At 40.4% G+C, this 10,280-nt stretch overlaps 1 long non-coding RNA gene across 3 annotated transcripts in view; it reads right to left on the reverse strand.

Annotated features, from left to right (window-relative positions):
- The window catches only part of LOC103099043 (uncharacterized), a 64,825-nt gene that overhangs the window by 54,124 nt on the left and 421 nt on the right, over positions 1-10,280 (reverse strand). For 2 of the 3 annotated variants that reach the window (XR_001628454.2, XR_008917959.1), the window contains exons 2-5: positions 8,914-8,985; positions 6,013-7,988; positions 5,234-5,425; positions 283-642 (exon numbers count right to left, since the gene is read on the reverse strand). This is a non-coding gene — a long non-coding RNA (uncharacterized LOC103099043). Of the gene's footprint in view, positions 1-282; positions 643-5,233; positions 5,426-6,012; positions 7,989-8,913; positions 8,986-10,280 lie in introns of those variants that run through there. The other variant, XR_008917958.1, reaches the window with a different exon arrangement.

Here is a 10,280-nt window from a genome sequence, read left to right on the forward strand (position 1 = left end):
GGCATAAGATCTGACACATGATCCATGAAGAAACCTTCATCAAATCAGGAAAACACCTAAGCCCATAATGACAATCTCTGGCTGGAAAAAAATAAAAATAAAAACTGAGATAAGTCCACGAATCCCAGTAACTAGAGATGGGAAACATCCAAGATGCTATTGGAGCATCTTACCCAAACAAAAATTATTGCATGAAACCAAAACAGAATAATGCCCAATTCAGATAGTATAAATTTGGGTTAGTTAGATCAGGAAATAGTGAAATACAGGAGAAGTAGCTCCTTGTGAAATCTGGGAGTTTATTTGGGTGGATTTAGAATCCCTTAGAATTAGTAAACATGTAAGCAAATCTCCATCTCAAACACAGACTAAAATATCATTAATCTCTACAATCAAACACATAGGAATATAATAATTGCCTTACAATCACACATTAAGAAAGATATCTACATTCATTACATAAAAAAGTCTCACTTGCACACATGAAGATGGCACAAACATCCTGTATAAAGTTTCACTCACATGCATCAACATATTCACTCTTACATGCACGCACATGTTAATCTTACACACATGCATGATCCTGTAGTTCTGGATACCCGAGATCATCTTTCAAGGTGAGACGACAGGCAAGTATGTATCCTGTAAAGATGAAAACATACAGACCTGTGACAAACTTCAAGCAACACCAAAGGCTGGAAGACACACTGACAACTTGGAAAGAACTTTAAATCAAAGACATTATGGGAATAAACTTCAGGAAAATGGGTCATGTAAGATTAATCGCCAATCACATTAATTTCACATATAGGGAACTGCATCCACATGCACATTGGAATCTACACAGGAAGAATGAAGAAGAAATCTTCAGGCAACATGAGAAGTGGATTTCCTGAAGAGGAATAAGTATGCATCCACCACGACGCATCTAGAACACGAACAAATTTCACACTGATATTAAGGGCTATGCCGTAAGTAAGGACAGGCCATAAGTTATATATCTGTAAACAAATCTCTACTATCAGAAGATGTATATATGTATATAAATAACATGTGACATATGTAAATGTGTACAAATAACAGACATGTACATATATAGCATAATAACGATCTAATCCACTAATATAGATAGAAAGGAGAGAGTTAAAATGGTAACCATTAACAGACAGGGACAGAGTAGTTTAGGGTGGAAAAAGCAATGTTGTAATTAGAGAAGTAACATAGGGACAGCATAAACCAGATTTCAATTGATGCAACTTTATATATGTATATATATAAATATACATATATATACACACACACAGACATATAATTATTATGAATTGTTACATTGGAATTAGTATTACATAAGGCATAGGATAGTTCAATTTTACTTAAGACTTACATTTTATATTGATTGCAATAGGAATGACTTTTGTATTAAGAAATTGATATATTGTAAAACTTTGTTGGCACATAATCCTAACTCTCTTCCCACAACTCAGTCTTAGCATAAGATAGGAACTTAGATTAGCAAATAGACAGATTAGGATAAGATTTATTATTTGGGGGGGGGGGGTTATATGGGAATAATAAGTGACATAGATAGTTTAGAATGGGCATAGAAGGCAAGTAACTGGTGTGGGCCAGGGTGGCACCAAGCGAACAACAGGAAATGGAGGATTTGTGACAGAGGCTGGCACATAAGAAAAGTGCCAGGATGAAGACTGTGTGGAACTGATCATCTCGATGGAGGAGGGGCCCCAGGAGTTTGGAATCTGGAGGAGGAGAAGACTCTGGCTGGTGGAGGAGCTGGTCTCTCAGTTGGGAGAAGCCAAAGAGAGAAGGCTGAAAAAGACTTTCTTCTGAGGGTTACCCACCTTTCCTGCTGGTGACTGGAAATCTTCCCCCTCCCCCAACATTTCCCAATTGAAAGGACTATTGAAGGAGAAACCTGAGAAAGATATTTTATATCTCTGTCAGACTTTACCTCAGCTCCTGTTGCCTGAATCTGAACTGTGGCCAAGGGGCCAAACCCTGGGTGAGTCAACCTGACTCAGGGGGCTCAGGCTTCCAGGGCCTGAGTTCCCCCTGCCCCAAACTCAAGGAGGGAGGGAAAAGGGTTTTAGAAAGAGACAGGGACCCCCTTTTCCCACTTTCCTTTCCCATTCTTTCCCTGCTAGTTCTTCTTTGTATTACTCTGAGTTGACATTAATAGTTATCTGTTCCCCAAGCTGTGAACAAGTGTGAGTGAACATATCAAGGGGAGACCTTTTGATCTCGAGCAGTGGAGGGGGGACAAAAAGGACAAGAGTGAATCTGGGAGAGTAGCCTTAGCTAAGGAGGGAAGGCAGAAGGGGGAAAATCTTCAAAACCCCTTCTTCTCTCTCTGAGCCCACCTTAAACATCAGCTGTGTCCCCTGAACCCCACTTTGAGAAGGGGGGGTTCTCCTCTCTTTCCCCCTCTCTATACTGAAAGTCTTACCCCCTCTAGTACAAATAAACAGCCCCTCAAATACATACCCATCATGTACTTTACTGCTCTCTAAGTAATTTTCATTTTTAGTTCTTTCAAGACTGATATTCCATGACTACTCACGGCCATACCACAAGAAGTAGAAAACTGGAATTATAAAAAGATGGGTACCTAAAGGATGTAAAATTGAGATTTGAACTCTGGACTCCATTCCCCAGGAGTCCTTGCTAGCTCCCAGAATGCCCTCTAATCTCACTGAATTCTCACCTGGGATGAGAACAAAATTTTATTTAAAGGGTCTTCCCCGTAAGTGGGATCTCTTTACTTCCTGTCTCCGCTGGCAAACAGATGTGCCTCATGATGTGAGTGGAATTTTGGGTGGGCCTTATGGTCCACCTGGCATGTGCCTTTTCTTACTTGTATATTCTTAAATCCTTAACTTTTAATAAACCTCTAAAAATATAATACTCCTTGCAGAGAGAAACTAATTTCTACCTGCTTCAGTCTCCCCTAAATTATAACTGTTACAAGGATTTATGGATAGAAGAATTTGTGGATCAGCAAGAGATGGAAAGCACTGGTAAAATGGATCATTTTGAGCACATTAAATTGAAAAGCTTTTGTACAAGTAAATAGATGATGCCAGGATTAACAGGAAAACAGAAAATTTTGGAGGAAATCTTATAAACAGCATCTCAGATAGGCATCTCATATCTAAAATACATAGAGAACTTTGTCAAATTTATAAGAATGGAAGTCATCCCTCAATTGATAAATGGGGAAAAGATATGAACAATTTTTAGATGATGAAATCAAAGCCATATTTAGGTATATGAAGGAATATTCTAAATCACTACTTATCAGAGAAATGCAAACCAAGCAATTCTGAAATATCGTCTCTCACAAGATTGGCTAAAATCAGGAAGGGGCAAAATGACAAATGTTGGAGGGAATATGGAAAAATGGGGATGCTAGTACACTTATTGTTTTTAAGCCTTGCCTTCCATCTTAGAATGACTACTGTGTGTTGGTTTCAAGGCAAAAGAGCATTAGAGGCTAGGCCATGGGGGTTAAGTGACTTGCCCAGGGTTACATAGCTAGGAAATGTCTGAGTCCAGATTTGAACCCAGGACCTCCTCTCTCTAGGTCTGGCTTTCATTCCACTGAGCCATCTAGCTGTCTTTGCTAATATACTGTTGATGGAACTGTGAACTGATCCAAATATTTTGGATAGCAGCTTGAAATTATGCCCAGAGAGTTAGAAAATTGTGTACACCCTTTGACACCACGATAACAATGCTGGGTCTGTTTCCCAAGGAGATTGGGGGGAAAGGAAAAGAATCTATATGCTCCAAAACAGTTACAGCAGCTCTCCTTGTGGAGGCAAAGAACTGGAAATCGAAGGGATGCCCGTCAGTTGGAGAACGGGCAAACAAAAGGTGGCATATGATTGTGATGGAATACTACTGCGTCATGAGAAACAATGATCAGGCTAATGCTTAAAAAGCCCTTGAAAGAACTGCACAAGATAATGAGCGACCAAGTGAGTAGAACCATCATATACAGCTTACAGATGTAATACTTGAAGAATAAACTGTGAGGGCCACTTCCAGAAAATGAACTAGAAAATGGAAACATGAGAGAGATCATTTACGTATACATATCTGTCTCCCAAATGATGCCTTCTGGGGTTCAGGGAGGGGAGGAAGGAGCGGAGACACTTGCAAATACATTCTATTAATTAAAAAAAAGATGTGCCTTCGTTTCAGGGAGAAGTTTGGGGTCATTAATTGGGCTTTGATTTTCCAAGTCTCACTTCTTATCAGATGTCTCTTCTAAACACAACAAAATCATGCAAGATTCTTGACGCTACTGAATAGAAGTCATTTTCTTTGATGACTGATCACTAATATCAATAAAGTATAAAACAGGGAGACATGTATTTACCAAAGGTGTTTGTCACTGTCATAGAGGAGATGCCACTGAAATCCAAGTCAAAGAGGAATTCCCTACATGGTAATGGGCTTGATTGTAAATGATATTGTGGGGGGCAGCTGGGCAGCTGGACAGCTCAGTGGACTGAGAGCCAGGCCTAGAGACGGGAGGTCCTGGGTTCCAATGTGACCTCAGACACTTCCCAGCTGGGTGACCCTGGGCAAGTCACTTGACCCCCATGGCCTAGCCCTTACCACTCTTCTGCCTTGGAGCCAATACACAGTATTGATTCTAAGATGGAAGATAGTTTTTAAAAGAGAGTCAAATAATAGAATGACGTAAATTGATTAGGCTTCTGGAAAATCTGTTGGGCTGAGCGTGGGGAAATGGTGCAGGTAAAGACTGGTATCCACATTATCTCATAATACCAATGTACTGAGGTCTACGCTTGTAAAATATCATGCTTTTCTTCACTTTTGTTTCCAGGCTTTTATGTTTCACAGGCTTTTATGAGGCTTCCAGCTAGAGGCTGCTGAAAAGATAAGAATATTGTGGCTAAGAACAGGCGATAACCACCTCATGAAATACTATTTAGCTCCCCGAAATTTAAGTGAACTCTACCTTATTTAAGGGTTAATTTTCATTATTTAAAAGAATGGGTAAAGTAGAGGACTTGGGACCACAGTAAGTGTGATTAAAGAAACACTGTTCATAGCAGGGGCTCCGTCGTAATTTGCTGAATAAATGGACATTGAAATTTCCTTTCCAATTAGACTCTGTTTTGGCGTTAATGATCCCGGTGCCAGAAAAGTTCAGCACGGCTTTAATTTGAGGTTTTCTTACCAAGAGCAGACCCGAACTGAAGATTCTCTAGGATGTCCCTCGTGGCATTTTCTTACCCCGGCTTCAGTGTTACGACTCTTCTTTTAAATTCCACAATTCACATCTGGTTAAATAAAGATCACAGAAGAACGTGTTTCCAATGATTTTTCTTTCTTTTGTGTTTTCATTTTTTACCAGCTCTGTTTCCTTGATCTGGGAAGTTAAAAAAACAACACCACACATACACCAATGAAGACATTTCAAAAATTAAAAACAGTATCACCAAAATCTTAAATTTTTTGAGTCAATACCCGTGGAAACTTAACTTTTTGATCTTTTAAAAAATACTAAAATTCACTCGGTCCCCTCACGTGGCCTTGAAATGGATAGCTTGGTTTATAGACTAAAAGTCAAAAGCCAACTTGGAAACCGAAGGGTGTTGATTAATCCATCTCATCTTAATTCCACTTTTAACATATTCTTTGAAAATCATGGCAATCAGCATTACATTACTGTTGTAATGAGAGCCTGGGAAGCCATAGAAGCTCTCTCTGGGATACTTAATCAGACAAGTCGGACGGAGGATGCTGCCAGAGAGCACAGCCATGGCACTTTGGAAATAGCAGGTAAGGTGCCCTCTAATCTCCATAAAGCCACCCCCAGATTCTCATTCCTACAGTTCAGATTTACTTCTGGCCCAACACTGTGGAGGGTCCCAAACCGGAATGCTTTCCCCTCTACCAGGAGATTAAGCCATGTGGGCCTAGAACGCGTGGCTTTTAAATACAGCCCTCAATTACCTGTCCTCTGCCCAGAAGTCATGGACTCTGACTCGTACAGTGGGCAGCAGAGCTGAGGCTCTCCATCACTAGGCTGAAGGAATTTATGGGCAGTGCAGACATCCATTCTTTGGTGAAGGTCAGGGGCTTCGTGGCCTGCGAAATAATCCCTGCCAGCCAACTTGCAAAGTACTAGAAGCTGCCCCTGAGAGTGGCTGCAAGTCTTGCAAGGACAGAGGTCAGTGCTGTAATCACAGAGCAGTCAGTTTGAAGGGAAAAATTACCTGAGCTTAAAAAAATGTAGTAAGGATAAAACAGGAGGGCAGGGGATGCAAGTGGCTAAGACCGAGTGAGAGACACAGAGAAAGGAAGAGTCTGAGGAAAGGTACTGTGTTACTCTGAATTTGGTGTGCAAAAAAAGAACAGCCAGCAGGTGACTTAGTATTAAATCTAGAATGTTTTCCTTAGGGAAGCTTCAAAATAAATGGACTAAATCTGAATGCAAAATCTGATGGATGTCATGATGCAATCAATTTTGTGGCTATTTTTTAAGTGCTGCAAACAAATCCATTTAAATGCTCATCAGCCTCGATATTCTAAAGAAGAAGAAAAAATCAAGCTAAGTGACTTAAATGTGAAATGTGAACAGCAGTTCAATGATTAAATTACTGTATCAATTAACTTAAGTACACAAAAAAGAATGCTGCTCTTTCAAGCAAAGCTCATTTTGTTTCAGATTGGATTCTTCTTCATGTCATGGTGGCTGCTTCTTAAAACATAGATCATACGGCAAAAAGGAAAAGGATTGTAAATAAGAATAAACTGCTCTTTGGCAATTCTTCATAAAGTAAAATAAGCAAAATAAATGGATAGATACTTCTGAGGAAAAATCGATAGTAATTTTCAAGTAATTCCTAGAGTAAAAAATCCCGAGAAGCATGTTATAAAAAGTACAAAACCGATCAAAAGAAATTACCAGTAAATTACATCTAAAATGGCTTTTCTACTTATAAGAAACAGGAGTGCAAAAAAGATTAAAAGCTGCGAGTGTTATCTATTACCAAAAATAAAAAATAAATAAAAAAGCAAAAGGCAGTTTATCACTGACAGTTGCTATTACACACAATCATCACAAATGTATATATTTATATATTTTCATAACCTGAGGTGGTATCACAGTGTGAATATACTAAAGGATTTGTCCTTTTGTCCTCTAGCAGCTGGACATTATTTGCAATATCCCTCCACCCACCACACACACACACACACACACACACACACACACACACACACACACACTCTTCCTCTCCCCAAACTACTACTCCCTGCAGACTGGGACCAATTCTTCTTGGAGGAGGACTAGCTGATCCAAAACCCTACCAGCTCTAAATTCTGGGTGTTATAAATTGAGAGGAAGGAGAGGTCACTTTGGAATGGCTGGGAAGGCTTTATGGACGTATTTGAACCCGACTTTGAAGGATGTTTAGGAGGACTGATATGGTTCCAGGGGAGAGGCATGATGTGAAGACAGCACAGTGCCAAGGAGCAGCGAGGGAAGCCGGGAATCAGATAGGTCAGGGAATGGCAATCCCAAGTCAATGAAGGGTTTTGAGCAGGAAAAAGCCCCCCAAAAAGTAGTGTTCTAGAGCCTTAATTTATCCATGTCTGCATCATTATCATTAACAAAAAACAGTTTATTAACCGCCTGTGATCAAGTGCAGTGCAAGATGATGAAGATAAAACGACAAAGAATCCCTGTTCACAATAATTAGGGTGATAAGGACATACAGCACACAAAGGTTTTTTCTGTTGTCCAATCATCTCTTTGTGACCTTTTTGGGATTTTCTTGCCAAAGATATGAGAGTCGAGAGTCGTTTGCCATTTCTTTCTCCAGCTCGTTTTACAAATGAGGGAACTGAGGCAAATAGAGTTTAAGTGACTTGCTCCACATCTGTCAGATTTGAACCCAGGCCTAGGACTCTGTCCACTGCACCACCTGGTTGCCCATAAGCAGAAATATATACAGCAGAAACATAAAATTAATAATCACATAAAGTAGTTGAAATACAACTATAGGAAGGAAGGCACTAGAAGTTAGGGGAAATCTATTAGGAAAGGCAAGCTCCATCTGTACTTAATTGGCTTTCATGTTACCTAGGTCATTCCCCCTGATGCAAATTAAAAATAAATCTAGTTTAAAAAAATTAATCTCCCTCCTAGTAACTGTGAGTAATACTTAAAATGATCAAGCAGCTTATAACCAGGTACCATATATTTGAAACCCCCACTTTAGCTCAGCCTCAAATATTCTTTAGTTACTGAAACTGTGTTATTATGTAGGGTCTCCCTGTGGTTTCAATAGACCAATGATGGGGACCCTTTTAGAGATAAATGCCCTGCCCCTCCCCCCTCACATCACATGCTGGGTATGCCTGCCCTGGTGAGCAGAGGGGTGGGTGGTGTGAAAAAATGTCCTCAGGCACAGTGGAGAGGGGGAGGGACCACCCAAGCCCCTCTGCCTTTCTAGTAAGGAGGGGTTGTGCCAGTGCCCACAGAGAGCACTCTACCTGCCATCTTTGGCACCCATGCTATAGGTTCACCATCACTGCTATAGACTGTAATTAACAGGGTATTAACTGGCAGAACTAGGTAAGGAGAAACAACTGCCAAAGTGCAGTCCACGGGGGAAGGTGAAAATCCACAAGAGTAGGACAAATTTCTGGTAGGTACTTCATAATAAAGACATCCACCTGAAAAGGAAATAATAAAGATAAGGCCTAGATGGGGCCTGACCTCTATCTCTTTGTCAGATCTTCACATCTGAAAGATGAACCATGGACCAGGGAGGACAAAATCATTTCTGAGGGCACCCAGCAAATCTGTCAGAGGAATCGGCTCCTCTCCACCTCAGCATCACTTACCTGGCACAGCCATAGATACTGGAACAGTCTCTCCTGTCTGTTATTGCTTTCCAACTTGAAATTCAATTTGTCCTGTAATTACACAAGTAAAAACAAACTAGAATAGATATCATTACATGAAAACTGTTGCATTCAACTCTTCATGAGCCCATCAGGGGTTTCTTGGCAAAGATACTGGAGTAGTTTGTCATTTCTTTCCCCAGCTTTAGGGATGAGGAGCTGAGGCAGAGTTAAGTGATTTGGCCAGGGTCATACAGCCAGTAAACATCCAAGGTCACTTTTGAACTCAAAAAAAAGAATTTTTCCGACTCTAAGTTACTCTAATCACCCAACGGTCCACAAGAAAGCGAAGAAACAGCAAAGTTATATAATGAATAAAATGATTTTTGAGGCAGGATGATCTGAGTTCAAATTCTGCCTCTGCCATTTACTAGCTAACCTATCTCAGTTTCATTACCAGTAAAACTAGGGATAATAATATCTGTCATGAGGAGCTAGTGAAAGGATCACATGAGATAAAAGGCATAAATATGCACTTTGCAAACATTAAAGAATTATTATTAAGAAAGTAGCTTGCAAAATAAAGTCATTTCAAATTGAGCCCTACCCAAGTCTGGTTCTACTTTTTTATGTTTTTTCCCCCCCCTTAGGAGGTGGAGAAGGTTTAAAAAAAAAAAAGTGTTTAAGACATGAAATTACTTAATAGCCAGCATTTCTAAAGTGTTTTAAGGTTTTTCAAAACTTTCCGATATATTATCTCATTTGATCCTTGCAACAACCTTTTGAAAGATGTTAGTTACTGATGAGGAAACTGAGGCGGGGGCTCATGGGTGTACTGGTAAATGTTTAATCACCAGTTGAGAGAAGGGTGGGGAGGAGTATGCAGAACAGAAATTTAAGTTTGCATCGTTAGCATTTGCTCTACCACCTCCTCAAGTCTAGACAATCAGTCCAACCATAAATCCAGACCTGATTTGTGGAGTTCCCACCTTCGGTAATAAGGGATTCTTTTGATTGGTTCATTGATAACTAACAGTTCCGGCTCTTACCTACTTCCTTCCTCCCTTCAGCCTCCCTTTCCCTCCCTTCCCCCTTCCTTCTCCTAAATCAACTCAGGGATGAGTTTATGAGGATTCAGAGGAAGTACTCCTCCTCTTCTCCGTCTCAAATGAAGGGCTTATTGGGAATGGCAGGGAAGGATAAGGAAATCGTTCTCAACTCCTCACTTCCAGCTTCCCAAGATAAATATACTGAAATCTTGGAACTGGTTGGAGGTGCCTTTGAACGTCCTCTGGCACCTCTCCGAGTGGTCAGGTGATTTGGCCCGGGTTACACAACCACCGAGAGTCTGAGGCTGGAGTCTGCCT

The sequence above is a fragment of the Monodelphis domestica genome, chromosome 3 (assembly GCF_027887165.1).
Source record: "Monodelphis domestica isolate mMonDom1 chromosome 3, mMonDom1.pri, whole genome shotgun sequence".
Classification (NCBI taxonomy): Eukaryota; Metazoa; Chordata; class Mammalia; order Didelphimorphia; family Didelphidae; genus Monodelphis; species Monodelphis domestica.